Here is a 15,445-nt window from a genome sequence, read left to right on the forward strand (position 1 = left end):
ATCAAGGGGAGTTGTGCTGTGACATCAGGGATAACCTGTCTCCCAGCAGGGATGGAAAGTGGAAGACAAAAGTATCCCTGGATTATCAAGAGCTTCCTGTTCAGAGAAAATAGTTTTTGACAGTGGTTAATAACTGAACTGCCTACTTCTGTTTTAATCCTTGAGCTGTGAGGAAAAATTATTATATTTAGGAAAATGGCCCTGGTTTTAGTCCTACTTTCAGATACATCTGCTGTCATCTCAGGAATTTAGCAAATGCTTGAGTAATCAATTATTCTAAAATACATTTACAAAAATAGAAGTTGGATTATTTATACTAACGCTTATCCAATTATTTCTATTATTCCAGAGTGATTTTAGAAGTAATTACAAAGTAAAAATTCTTTTTTAAAAAGTATTTATTTTTTAGTTTTAGGTGGACACAATAACTTTATTTTATTTTATGTGGTGCTGAGGATCGAACCCAGTGCCTCACTCATGCCAGGCAAGCGCTCTGCCTCTGAGCCACAACCCCAGACCCACAAAGCAAGAATTCTTATTAATGTAAGACATTACAAGCAAGGTTGTCAAAACAGGTCTCGTGGGCATCATAATATTCAAACTGGTAACTGACCACTTATATCAAGGAACACTGTGAATTCAGGATTACTCCTTGTTGGCATAATTGCAGCCATCTTCCTTTCCCCCACCCCACTTTATGAATACTGTTCTTATTCCCAAGGAATAGAAACTAGCACGAGATAAAACCTACTGGCCTGGAGACATGCTGGTCTCTCCTCATTCTCTCACAGAGAGATAGGAGACGACTTATTGGCCCCTGAGGACATACTGGTTTCCCTGTTCTCTCCTTGAGAAGATAAAGGGACCTGCCGGTTGGTTTCCCTGTTCTCCCTTCTGAGAGATGGGAAAACTGCCTGTTTCCCTCCCCTAATCCGAGGCCTTGATTCTAGCCTATAAAAAGTAACATTCACAGGGCGTGGTGGCACATGCTTATAATCCCAGATGTTTGGGAAGCTGAGACAGGAGGATCATGAGTTCAAAGCCAGCCTCAGCAAAAGCAAGGTGCTAAGCAACTCAGTGAGACCTGTCTCTAAATAAAATACGAAATAGGGCTGGGGATGTGGCTCAGTGGTAGAGTGCCCCTGAGTTCAATCCCGGGTACCCCCTCCTAACCCTGCCCCACCAAAAAAAGTAACATGCTAGAAGGAGCTGCTGCTGCTCTCTTTTTCTCTGCTCAGAGCAGCCTGTCAGGCTCCTGACAATAAACCTGCTTCTTATACCAGGTATGTTCTGCGGCACTTTCTTTTCACTCCTTATGAGGGAGTGTTTGACTGTGGTTCTTCAAAAAGTTGAACTACTTTTTATCATTATATTTGCAATTATGCACATGGAGTGAAATAGTAGTAAGAAATTGAATTCTTTCTTTATTCTAAATATATGAGTAGTTGAGGATTTGTCTTTCAACCAGCCATGCTGCTTCATAATAATAATAATAGTTGCAAAAATTAATACACTGGATTTGTAAGAACTTGAGTGGGAGAATTAATATTCATATACCCCAGTCACCAGAGCTAAATTAGGTAGATACCTTGTGGTTTCAACTTTTTGCACTAAATGCTATTTTGAAATTATATGCAGGTCCCAGGCCTAGTCATCTCCTGTCCTATAGGCCCCAGTCAGCTGGGTGGGGGTTTAGTGTAGTCATTTTGCTCTGGGACTTTCCGGACGGAGTACTCCATGGTTCTGAGTCATTTGCAGGTGTTCCTGGGGCCCAGCGGCTGTGGATGGCAGATGTCCATAGTGGGACTGGGCAGCTGAAGGAGTAGAAAAAAGGTCTCCTGTCAGTGCCTCAGTGGATAAAATCATCTCACACTTCAGGGTTTCCTGGAACCTGGTTCAGAAGGCCCAGCTGGGGGACATCAGGCTGAACCCGGGTGTGGGGCACTTGATGGTGCCATCCCTCCACTCCCTGCTTGGCAAATGGGCTGAAACCTTTCCTATAAGACCTCATCACTGGACAACACAGAAGCAGTCCCTGGTGGAGACATCCATGAAGCCAGACTCCAGCAGTTCCCTGGGATCCTGGTATAGCCAAGGCAGCCGTTTGGCTCTGCTGAGAAGCCTCCACAGCCACTTTCATGCCTTCATCCTGGGCCTCCTCAACACCAAGCAGTTGTTGTGGTTTTCCAGTCTCCGGGAAGTTGCAAGCCTGCTGTCCTGTCCCTTCTGTGTCTGCCCACCGGATTATTCTACCTGTACTCAGTGCCCTTCCCTGTCCAGAGTTACTACTCCTGCTGCAGCTTATGGGTGTTTACCTTCCATCTGGACCTGCTCTTTGAGTACCACCACCTGCCCTTGGGTCAACCTGAGCCCCTGCCCCTCCATGCCTGCCTTCACCCCTACAGAAAAATGCATAAGCCATGTGGCACTGGAAGCATAGGGGTGGGGGTGGCTGGCCCAGAGTCTCTGGGGAGCTTCTTGGAGGGAGCTCCCAACCCATCAGCTCGTTCAACTCCTCTATACCAGTCAGCTGGTGGGAGCATCTGACCCAGGTCTCCTGGTCTATGCCTCAGGGGGCACTGAGGACTTCCCTCTTCCCTGGTGGAGACTTGGGCAACAAGAAACTGCAGCTGAGGGTACACAGGAAAAACCTCTGCCAGCAGAGGAAGTGGCACCAGGCAGAAGTGTTGGGCTTGGGAGACTGTTTGGCTTGTCTGGGGTCCCCACAGAAACGGAGTGGAGCCTTAAAGTCCAGTACACCATCCAGTGGGCTACTCCCAACAATGAGTGTGTTGGTTCACGTGAAGCAGGGCACCTTCAGAGACTCCTTCTTAGGAGGAGCTTGTGGCCTCAGCACCCAGCACAGCATAGGCTCACAGAGCAGTTTGGGCTTTCTGTGACCACACTGTGGCAAGACCTGACCAGTTAAGCTTCTGGCGTGGAGAAGTGCTGAGTGCCATTGCCACAGTGGATGAAAACTGGCTATGCTGTGGGTGGGATGGCAGGGAAGAGTTGGTGCCAGTGGGGAATACCTCCTTTGGTCTCTAGCCTTAGGAGGCTTTGCTTTCCTATGTATGTGTCCCTCTGTCACCTGGGACTGGAACAGCTTCTGAACATATGTAAACTGACCATCCCAGAAACCTTTTTCCTGTCTGCAAAATGATATTTCTTCCCACATCTTTTCTGCAAATCTTTAAAATAAACTTTCCTGCTTCCCTTCATGCCCATTTGTTAGGTGAAACCTGCTCTTCCAAATATTGAAGAGGAATCCCCTCCCATGAAACCTCTCTCCTCTTTCCCATCTGTATAAGGGAACATCTCCTTTCCTATCTGTAAAATGGAACCTAGCCCTCTTCTCCATCCCTAAGTGGTCTGTGTCAGTGCAATTGTCTACATTTTAATGCTATCAGTAGTCCAAACATGGTGACTATGTAAAAGGGGATATAAAGAGTTAGAATACTGATGAATTATTGCAAGAGCCAAACAAACAAAAAGATGGAGAGAGAAAAGGCAGTAATGATAAGCAGGTTACCTCCTGAATCCCCTCAAATCTCAACGATGCAGTGTTGGTGAAAGCCAAGACAAAGGCTAGGGCTTTGGGTTATTTGTTAATCCAGGTTCTCCTTAAAACAAATCCTAAAATTAAGATTTATGTGAGAGTGATTTATTAAAGAAGTAAGGGCAGCAAAGAAGTAAAGGCAGTAAGGGAATGGTAAAAGAGACAGGAAAAGGGAGGAAGATAAGCCAGGCTGAGAGGTCTAACACACTGCTGCAGTGGATGGCAGGGAGTTGGGCTTCCAGAACTCAACAATCGCTACCGAAGAGTAACTTTCAGCCTTCCAAAGTTATCTGCACATTTGCACAAAATGTTTATATCTGCACAAAATAGCTCCCGCAGTTAGAAAACAAGACTCCAAACAGGAGCTGTTTGTCAGGCTGTTGGATGGAAAAGTATGATTGATGGAGAGTGATGGGTTGGCACATAAACATGGGGAACAAGCATCCAAAAAAATCTGGGCACAGTGCCAACAGTGCCTGCTACAGGTCACTCAACCTCTGGGGGTCTAAGCCATGGCTTAGGAAGATGAGGATTTGCCCAGTGCAAGTAGTGGAATTCATCCAAAAATGACTGCATGCTAGAGTTTTTGTTACCTTTGGACAGAATGAGATATTTAACTCTAGACTCAATGATATAATTTCATCATACGTTTCCTTATTTTCCTGTATACCTGAACTTTATCTAGTGCCAGGTCTCTGGGGCAGAAGTTGAAAAAGTAAACTGGAAATAGTCATTGAACATCAGTTGAAAACAAGCCTAAAACTGTCCAGCATTCTCTGTGCAGAAGAGTCATTAACAAGTATTCTTGGTTCAATGGTAGTTTAAAGGCTGTGGCACTTTCTTCCTTCAAATGGATTGCTGCAAAAGAAATTACAATAATTATAGCTTCAAGAGTAATCTAATAATTTGTCAACTTTGCTTCCCATCCAACAACCAGCAGAACACAATAAATATTCATTTATAACAACACAGCTGATGTTTTGCAGGAAAAACATAACAAAAATCTTTGAAAAAATATGAAAAAAATGTTAATCAATTTGTTCTTCACAAGATAATGTCTGACAAAATATATACAAGAAAATATTACAGGATAATTATTTGTAATTAGATGTGAGCATTTCAACAAGAAGGTAATTAAAATATGGAACTGTCTATATGTTTCAAATTATTGATATCAAATAACATCAACAGTGAGGTTACTATCCATATGGCTGAGAAATAATTCAGGTTTAGTAAAGATTATTCCTCTTAATTTATTGCTTATTCTGAGATATTCATATAAAACAAATTGATATATCAGTTATATAAATCATTTGTTTTCCAAGTATGGATGAAGCTATTTTTAGAGTATCTTGTTTCCTATTTTCAGACTCCCACTAAAATATTAGAGCATAATTCAAAATTACAGATGAATTATTTGCCAAAAGTACTTTTAAGATACCACTGTGTGTCAGGTGACTTCTTGCTCGATCCTTTTTGCTTTTTTCAAAAATGACAAAATATAGAAAACTGAATATGCATATGTAGAAGAATGAAACTTGACCCTTATCTCTCACTGTGCAGAAAAGCCAATGCAAAGTAGATCAAGGACTTAGGAGTTAGACTAGAAGAAAATGTAGGCTCTACACTCCAATATATTGGCACAGGCAAGACTCCTAAAGCACAAGAAACAAAACTAAGAATCAATAAGAGGGATGGCATCAAATTAAAAAGCTTCTGCAGAGAAAAGAAAACAAAAGTGGAAAGAGAAAACCCACAGAATGGGAGATATTTGCCACCTGCTCCTTGGATAAGGAATTAATATCCAGAATATATAAAGAACCCAAAACACTTAATACCAAAACACCAAATAACGCAATTAATAAATGGGCAAAAGAACTAAAGAGACACTTCTCAAAAGAAATTATAAATACAAAAGGCCAATAAGTATATAAAAAATGTTCAAAATCTATAGCAGTTAGGGAAATGCAAATCAAAATTATATTGAGAATTCATCTCCCTCCAGTCAGAATGGCAATTGTCAAGAATCCAAAAAATAATAAATGTTGGTGAAGATGTGGGGGAAAAGGTACAGTCATACACTGTTGGTGGGACTGCAATTTAGTACAAGTACTCCAGAAAGCAGTATGGCAATTTCTCAAAAAATTGGGAATGAAACCTCCATATGACCCAGCTATCCACTCCTTGGCATAAATCCAAAAGATATAAAATCAGCCTAGTATAAGGATGCAGCCACATCAATGTTTATAGCAACACAATTCAAAACAGTCAAGCTATGGAGCCAACCCAGGTGCCTGCCAACAGATGAATGGATAAAGAAAATATGGCATATATACACAATGGAGTTTCACTCAGGCATAAAGAAGAATGAAGTTATAGAATTTGCTGGTAAACTGATGGAACTGGAAGATGTCATGCTAAGTGAAACAAAGCCAGACCCAGAAAGTAAAGGGTTGAATCTTTTCTCTCATATTTGGAAGCTAGAGCAAAGTAAGGGAAAAAGAAAAAGAGAGGGGGAATCCCATTAAAATAGAAGAAAGATCAGTGGAGGAGAGGAAGGGAACTGAGGGGGAGGTAGAAGGGATGGAAAAAGGGAGGAATGGTGGAATGAATCTGACCAAACTTTCCTATTGTTATGGTTTAGATATGAGGTGTCCCCCAAAAGCTCATGTGTGACACAATGCAAGAATGCACTGCACAGGCAAAATGATGAAAAGTTAGGAGACATCTAACCTAATCAGTGGCTTAAGCAACTGATATGGATTAAATGGCTGGTAACTGTAGGCAGGCAGGTTGTGGCTGGAGGAGACAGGTCACTGGGGGTGTGACTTTGGGGGAATATTTTTGTTCCTGGTGAACAGAGCACATGGGCTCTCTCTCTCCTTCCTAATTGCCATGTTCTGAGCTACTTTCCTCCTCCACACCCTTCCACCATCTTGGGCCCAGAGCAAAAGAGTAGACCATCTATGGACTTAGACCTCTGAAATCAGGAGTGCCAAATAAATTTTTCCTCCTCTAAAATGGTTCTTGTCAAGTCTTTTGGTCACCATGGTGAAAAAACTACCTAAAACGTCTGTGTATATATATGAATATACCACAGTGGATTTCACATTTTTACATATCCATAATGCACTTATTTAAAAAAAACTATAAATAAATAGAAAAAAGAGTGGTAGAGTCAAGAAAAGGGAATGGGGAGTGGTTAGAGGGGACGAAAAGAGAAAGTACTAGGAACTGAAGGGGAGAAAATTATACTCCATGCCTGTATAATTATGTCAAAACAAAACCCAATATTAAATTTAGAGGGAAAAAATTACTAAATAGAACAAAAGTCAAAACCAGCAAGTATGGGGCTGCATAAAATTTACATATGTCTACCCTCATGAAACCACAAAGAGAGAGAATATTTTTAGCACCTGTGTTTAGTCAGCTTTGCATGATGACAACAAATACCTGAGTTAATCAACTTATGAAGAGATAAAAACATTTTGTCTCACAGTTTTGGAGTTTACAGTCCAAACTTTTAGGCCTCTGATGGTGGGAGCACAGAGCAGAGCAAAACTACTCCCCATGTGATTGGGAAACCCAAAAGAGGAAGAAAAAGGGGCTGGAGTCCTGCTGTCCTCCAACAACACAACTCCAGTGACCTGAAGACCTTCCACTAGATCCCATGTCTGAAAGATTTCACCACCTCCCAACAGCATCAAGCTACAGACCAACCCTCCGAGACATGGGCCTTAGGGAGAAATTAATGATCCAAACTTAAACACACAGAAAGGCTGTCTCGTGCCCTTTTACAATAACCCCTAGAAGCAACCACTATTTTGACTTTTTTCAGTGTAGGTCAGTTTTTTTGTTTGTTTGTTTTGTTTTGATTAGTTAAATATGACAAGAGAATGCAGTTTTGTCTTTAAACTTCACATAAATGGAATCTTACAGTACATAGCCTTGTCGTGTTTGACTTCTTTTGCTGGACACCATGTCTGTGAAATCCTATATGTGGGCCTATGTTTCTCACTTGTTTTACTATGTAATTTCCTCTTGAAGAACTAAAAGTATCTTGGTAATTAGGCTTATCTTTTGTAATAGACAAAATTGAAAGATAGAAGCTAAGCTGAAATTCCACTCCTTGGTTGACTTAACATCCTAACATCTCAAAGTTTTAAGTAACTGTTTTACAATTCCATAATAATTTTTGAATACTTATAATTTCAGTTTGCATTTCCACTTCCAAACTAGAAGACAGATGAAAAGCTACCTGGCTTAGACCTCTGAAATTAAAATAGCATTTTTATCACATAAATTCATGAGCTTGCTGGAGGTTGTAAGTGCTAAGTTAACTTCAGCCTTGTTTAACAAACAACAACCCCCCATGGGCTAATGAACAGCTATTTCTCTTACACTAACAATTGAAATACAGTTGAGAAAGGCACATGAAAGTCTCTGTTGAGAGGCAGAGAAAGACATGTTCTTTCTGAGGTTCTTTATAAATGGGAGTGCTATGGTTTTGAATGTGTCCCTCCAGAATTAATGTGTTGTGTTGAAGATTTAATCCCCAAATTCATATGTCAATGCTATTTAGAGGTGGGGCTTTTAGGAGATAATTAGTATTAGTTGAGATTATGGGGAAGAAGACTCCATGATGGCATTAGTGGCTTTAAAAAAAGAGGAAGAGAGGCCTAAGATAGTATGCTTGCTCTGTCCCATCGTGTGATATCCTCTGCCATGTTATGATGCAGCACAAAGGTCCTCACTAGATGCTAAGCAGAAGCAGGCTGGCACCAGGCTCTTGGACTTCTCAGCCTCTAAAAGCATGAGCCAAATAAAACTCTATTCTATATAAATTACTGAGTCTGTGGTATTCTGTTATAGCAACAGAAAATGTACTAATATAGAGAGTGATCTCAACACCTGGGGTAAAATAACTTCATGCACCCATAAAAGAAGCAAGAACACAGTGAGCAAGGTTACCCCAGGTCAGCCAGCAGTCTGCAAAGGAGCTGTCTGTCACAGTCAGCTCTCTGGGTTTCCCTTTGGCTCTGTATCTATTAGGCAACACTTCCTGGCATTGAATTTCTCTGGATGGCACAATTCTTAACAAAAACATTCCAATAGGTTGCAGAAGTCAAGCTTTCACTGAAACTCAAAGAACAATCTCCTCAAATTCAATGTTAAAATAAATCATTCATCAATAAAGACACTCTAATTGCACAGGATAGATACTAAGTACAGAAGCAGTAATTAGGTAGCATGTGGTAGAGCCCTCGATTCAGGTTAGCTTAAGCAAAACATAATACAGATAGCTAGAAGGGAATTTGCTGGAACACAGGATGTGCATGCACTAGGTTTTAATAGCTGCGATTACATTTTGCTGTGGTGAGTTTTGGTACCCCAGGTCCCCCACTTTCATGTTTAGTTAGCACAGAGGGCTGGGCCTCTGCTTTTTCCTATGCTCCACAACTTCAGTGCCACCCTCTGCTTTATGCCACATAATCTTTGCCAATGGGACTGAATTTGGATTCCTTTTGTTGGGAAAGGATGGAGCTTCTGAAACTTACAGTAGTTGTGTCATTGATTTCTCATGGGTGCACTTCTTTAATGAAGCAGGAAAACATTTAAGGTTGGCAATATAAAATTTACCCAAGTGTTTTACTCAGATTTTTAAATTTCTGTGGCCAAAAGACCTGATAAACACTATTTTTAAAGAAGGGAAAGTTTATTTGGCACTCACAGTTTCAGAGGTCTTAGTTTGTAGATGGCCCACTCCTTTGCTCTGGGCCCAAGGTGAGGAAGAACATCAGGGTACAGGAAAGCAGCATAGGACATGACAATCAGGAAGTGGAGAGAGGTCTGCTCACCAGGGACAAGAATACAAATCCAAAGGCATGCACCCAGCTACCCACCTCCTCTAGTCACTCCCCTGCTGCCTATACTTGCCACCCAATTAATCCATATCAGTAGATTAATACGCTGATTAGGTTAAGGCTCTCATAACCCAATCATTTCACCTTTAAACTTTCTTGGATTGTCTTACACATGAGTTTTTGGGGACACGACATAGTCAAGCAGTAATACTAAGAATCTTATTGTTGTTGTTATACTTTTTTTTTTGTTTTTGGAGTACTGGGGATCAAACTGAGGGTCTGACACATGCCAGGCAAGAGTTCTGCCACTGAGCTGCACCCCCAGCCCTTTTCATTTTATCTTGAGACAGAATCTTGAAAAGTTATCCAGGTTGGCCTCAAATTCAAAATCCTCCTGCCTCAGCCTCCCAAACAGTTGGGATGACAGATGTGTGCCATCACACCTGGTTCCAAGAGAGGCTTTTAATTGAGATCTCATTCCACTTAGAAACCTTACAGCAAACCCCAACACCTATGAAGGCTGCATTGCACAGTAGGAAGTGGTGGGGATTTCTGAGGACAGGTGTAGCCCATCTGCTGAAGATGGCAGCAGCTACTTAGTGATTATGTCAATAATTTTCACAAAACAATGTGTGAGCCAAACACAAACTCAAGGCTGAAAGGAAGCTTACAAAACATTCAGGAAAATCTCCCCTTTAGAGACCGAGATAAGTGAGTCTCAGAGACTATGTTTCAGAGATAGAGTCTCAGTGAGTGGCGGAGCCTACTGGAACCTGTTCTTAACATATATGCTGGTTAATCTCTGTTTTCCTTCCCTACTTTCAGCTCTCCTCTCTCTCGTGCTCTGTGCCCTGGGTTACCACATTAGAGTTCCCTTGTTCTCTGGATTCTGGTTGGATTTGGCTTACGGAGGCCACCTGCAGGGGAGTGAGGGCAGGAGGAGCAAGATGGGGTACTCCTTCCCCAATTCCTCTGTGATCTAGGTGATGTTTTCTGTTAGCAGCTGCATCCTTCCTTGATTACAGCCTCTGCCAGGAGGACCTGCCTCCAGGAACAGTTCTCACTGGGCCCCTGGGACACTGCTCCTTCCCTTTGCCTGTTTAGGTCTGGGGTGCTAATGGCTCCCCACTCCTGTTAGTCCCTGGGTATCTCTCCATCCCTTTCAAACCTTGCTCAGACCTCTATAGAAGTATTTTCATTAAACTCTCTGAAACCATCTAGATTATTTCCCACCAGGAAATTGATAAATGTTTGTTTGTACACTGGTGACAAGTTAATTAAGGGTAGAAAACTGGTTTTAGATTTATGTTTTGAATGAAAAAATGCTTCTTCGACTTCATTTTATATCAACGTGTTAAAACTATACTGCAAGGTATATTTAAGTGACCAATGTACATATAGTACTCACTATAATTTAGTCATCAGGAAAACATAAGCTACAGCCCCCATCAGAATGGCTAGAATGAAAAGCACAGATAATGCCAAGTACAGGTGAGAATGTGGAGCAACAAAACTCTTGTGCACTGCTGGTGGAATTGCAAGCTGTCATGCACCACCCTGGAAAACTCTCTAGTGATCTCTAATATGTCTTCAGGGCTCAGAAACTCCACTTTAGGCATAACCATTAGAAATGTTCACATTTGTCTGCTGAAAGATATATGCCAGAATGCTTATAGCAGAACTGTTTGCAATAGCCCAAACAGAAAACAACCAAATTCCCAGAAAGAGTAGAGTGAATTATGGTCTAGTTACATCATGGAAAAGCAAATTTCTACAGGGCTAAAAATAAATGATCTACAACTACATACAACTATGAAAAGAAATATTGCAAGTTTAATGGTGAATGAAAGAAGCCATATTCAGAAGTGTAAGAACAGGAAAAAACAACAACCTAATCTGTGCTCTTAGAGGACAGGATATATATATATATATATATATATATATATATATATATATATATATATATATATGATATAGTCAGTTTTCTGTCACTGTAAAAAATATCTAATATAATCACCTTTCAAGGAGGAAAAGTTTGTTTTGGCTCAGGGTTCCAAATGTTAGGTCTTTTGTCAACTGGCCCCATTTGCTTTTGGGTCTGTGATGTGGCAACACATCACAGCAGAAGCACATGGTGGAGCAAAGCTGTTCACCTCATGGCAGCCAGGAAGCAAAGAGAGAAAGGGGCAAGTCCTGCTGTCCCTGTCAAGGACATGCCCCCTATGACCAGAAGATCTCCCACCAGATTCATCTCTTTAAGATTCCATCACCTCCAATAGCACCAAGCTAAGGAACAAGTCTGAGACACATGGGTCTTTGGGGGACATTTCAGATCCAAACTGTAGAAGTTACTCTTGCTGGAGGCTCTTGGGGACTCAGAATGTTCTGATAATTGATCTGGGTGCTGGCAACAAGCGTATGTTCAGTTTTAGAAAGTCAGCAAACCATATAGTCTTGATATGTATACATTAATGCATATTTATTATACTTCAATAAAACCTTCTGTTCATCTGTACTCCAGCAACCACCTGAATGTGAGCTCTAACTAATAAATTACCCCCAAACAGAAGCAGCATACTGCCTGCATGTTTTCAAAAACTCTTGCAAGCATTGCTGCAAGAAAATGGCTACTCTGAAGCCAGAATATGATTGGGAACCCATCTATTTACAATGCATTTGCTCCATTTATAAATTCTAGATGCCCGTTTCCAGAGTAAATGCAATCATGTGCACTTTGGATGTGCTGGCAGAGTTCCTGCTGTTTCATCAATATACAAAGGGATAAAGACATGGGCTCAGATACCTATTTTTAGAAGAAATGTTTAGACATGTTTCTTGTCTAAATATCTAAAACCTTTCAGCCACGTAGTTGGGTCATTGCCTGGGCAGGAGGAAGTCTGGGGCAGGCTGAGTTCAGATTCAAGACTTCTCACAGTGTGAAAGTTAAATCCCTGGTGACAGGGAAGCTGAGGTACATAGGTCACTACTAAGACTGTGAGTCTTTTCAAAGACATAACTTACATATGTTTAACCTAAATCATAGACATCTACTTGCCAGTCATGTCCAACCTCAGAACCAAGGAAGAAGGACAAGCCAGCTTGGCCTAGAACAGAATAGAGACTAACTCAACTAGGGTAGGAAAGCCAGAGTCTACTGTAACCACATGCTGCTGCCAACTGACTATGGGGTCTCCTTCTTATAACTATGAGTGGAAGCAGAATCATGCAATAGTTACATCAAAGAGTGAGATTACAGCCGTGGGGCTGGGACCACAACAGTTCATTAGGGGAACACTTCCAATGGCTACTTTAATTAGTCCACTAATTAGTGATGGAGCCTCATTATAGTTCTAAATCTTGGTGTGGCTTTCCCACATTTCCATTTGCAAGAGGACAAAGACAAAGTAAGAAAAACAAGACAGGAGAGGGAAGACCAGGGGAAATACATTGGAGAGGATAACTAATAGTATTTTTACTTTTTTGAAATTAAGGAGAATATTGCCTATTAAATAATCTTAATAATTTCAGTATTATGTCAATTGTCGTAGAATGAGGGCAGGTGACTAATGCTTACTTTAATTTGTAATCTGGAGGGAGGAGAAAAGAAAGAAGGGAGGGAGAGAAAGGAGGAATAGTTACAAAAATCTACAATTGCTATATGGGAGTATGTTACCGACTACAAGTTTATATAGAACATTGAAATTAAAACATCCAATCTTTGTTTTGGGGCACAGTAGCAACTTATTTAATAGATTAAAAATGGATTTATGAAATACTTATCAATTATCTTTGGACAGTAAGTTTTTAAAAGTTCTACTGGAAGGAAGAATAAAGATTCTAAGTGATCATATAAATTACTTCACTAAAAAAATATACGATGAAATATTTGGAAGTAAACAGCAGCCTTTGCATAGGCATAAACATGTGAATTAAGTATCTTTAACCTTTTATTCTATTAGCTCAGATGGCATAGTATATTTTTAAACCCTCTTTTCTAGCTAAAACTCAAAACTTCAATTTCCTCCCTTGACATTTATCTAACAAGGATTGTTCACTCATTAAATTTGCAGGAAAGTGTCTGAGGTTGTTAGAAGGGTATTAAAAACCACGTGGCAAGAAAAGTGACCTTTGAAGTTCCTGTTTGACTAAATTTCTGAAGAGAAAGGACAAGGAAGAAGGAAAGACAATATCGTGTATCTTTGTTAGTTTAACTTGCTGATGACAGTGATTACTGCCAGGAAATTGTTATATGGCTCCCAGGAACCCTGAAAAAACAGAGTGACTCAAAGTTTGGCCTCCCTCATGGGTGCTGCAGCCTTTGAAATGAAACTCACTTTCCAGCCCCAGATATTGTAGGGAGGAGAGAGTGGGACCCACTCAGAACCTTCCAGAGTATCAGACAGTGGAATTCTTCAAGACTGTCAGAAGCTAGACTTTATTTTGTGAAAAGAAGAAACCAGGAAGCTAGAAGACAAAAAAAAAAAAAAAAAAAGAAGAAGAAGTTAATGATAACAACTGAATATGATCATCATTAGACTTTTTAATATTTTTTTGGCCTATTAAAATATATGCTTATCATCATGGCAGATGTTTGATTTTGCATTTTGTTTCACCTTTCCCAAAAGTATTTCTTTTACCCTGCATCATTACCATAGCCCTGTCTATTTATTTATTTTTATTTATTGTATTGCTGGGGATGAAACTCAAAGCCCTTTGCATACCAAGCAAGCATTCACCCATTGAGCTATGCCACCAATCCTCTGTAGCCATATTTATAAATGACTATGTAAACTCCATCCACTGGATTACTAAAATTTATTCAACAGATGTTTTAGGAACACTTAGGGGATATCTTCCTATCTGTCTGGGTCTCCATTAGAGAACTGCACTATAGTTGTTGGCAGGAGCAACTAAACTCACTGAAATATCATTCAAGGAAAGTTCCCATTAGTACCAGCCTGATCTAGCCCTCCTAGCCAAGGACTGGTGGGCTTGGGTAGGGTGGGAAGACAAAGTGTCACAGAGTATCCATCACTTAATCACCCTCCCCTCCCCATCAAGGGCTTTGGTGACAAAGAAACAACAGAGTGTAAGTATCCAACCCAGAGCAACTCAGCAAATGCCAATTTCCTCCCTTCAGGCTAATTAATGAGAACATTTTATATGCAAATAAGCCTACCTTTTAAAGTTAGTGGCTCACTCTTCTTTAGAAGCACCAAATGCAAACAAGCATTTATGAGAGATGTTCCCGTGGGAAGGTGCCCTCCACTCTTTCAGAATTTCTCCTCTGGCCGGCTGTCAGAAGTTCTTTCCATTATTACTTTCCCTTAACTGATCATTTTCCAATATTCATAGCAAGGATGAAGAATAAGTTATTTGTGCCCTTACCCTCCCTGTCCCCTTCCCCAGGCCCTTACTACATATATACAGACTCAGCTGCCCAAGTGATGATGTTGAAAAAGAATTCAGAATGCACCACTCATCCTTTAACCACCCCTCCAACTTCTTGTAGCTCTAACAGATCGGTGCATACCCATCTCAGGGCTTTCCTATTTACGGTTTCCTCTTTCTGGAAGGCTCTTCCCTAGATCCAAGTGCAAATGTCTCCCTTCTTTACCTTCTCCTGAATTCAGCTCGTCTTTCTTGACCTGTCCATACCACACAGTTTCAGCCCCCCAATTGATTCTACCTTTCTTTGCCCTGCTTCATCCTTCTCTATTGTATTTATCATCCTCTGGCATCCTCTGCATTTTTCTTATTTGTCTGTGATCTCTTTCAAACAATTAGATGACCTGCATCACCAAGGTAGGGGTCTTTGTTACTGTATCCTCAGTATTGGGATTAGAACACAGCTATTATAAATTTCTCAGTAAGTATTTTTTAAATAAATGAGTATTTTAAATAAGTGATTTAGCATTCACTTCAAGACAGTCATGATGTTATATCTTATTTAGAGACATGATAAACTTGCTCTTGAAATCTATGCCATTGAACTACCTCTTAAATTAAACCATCACATAAG

At 40.6% G+C, this 15,445-nt stretch overlaps 1 pseudogene; it reads left to right on the forward strand.

Annotated features, from left to right (window-relative positions):
* Positions 1-1,784: 1,784 nt before the first annotated feature.
* Positions 1,785-3,048, forward strand: LOC124086218 (AP-4 complex accessory subunit RUSC1-like; annotated as a pseudogene).
* Positions 3,049-15,445: the final 12,397 nt, after the last annotated feature.

This window comes from Marmota monax, unplaced genomic scaffold, assembly GCF_021218885.2.
Source record: "Marmota monax isolate L192 unplaced genomic scaffold, Marmota_monax_Labrador192_F-V1.1 WCK01_AAM20220418_F8-fsc00005, whole genome shotgun sequence".
NCBI lineage: Eukaryota > Metazoa > Chordata > Mammalia > Rodentia > Sciuridae > Marmota > Marmota monax.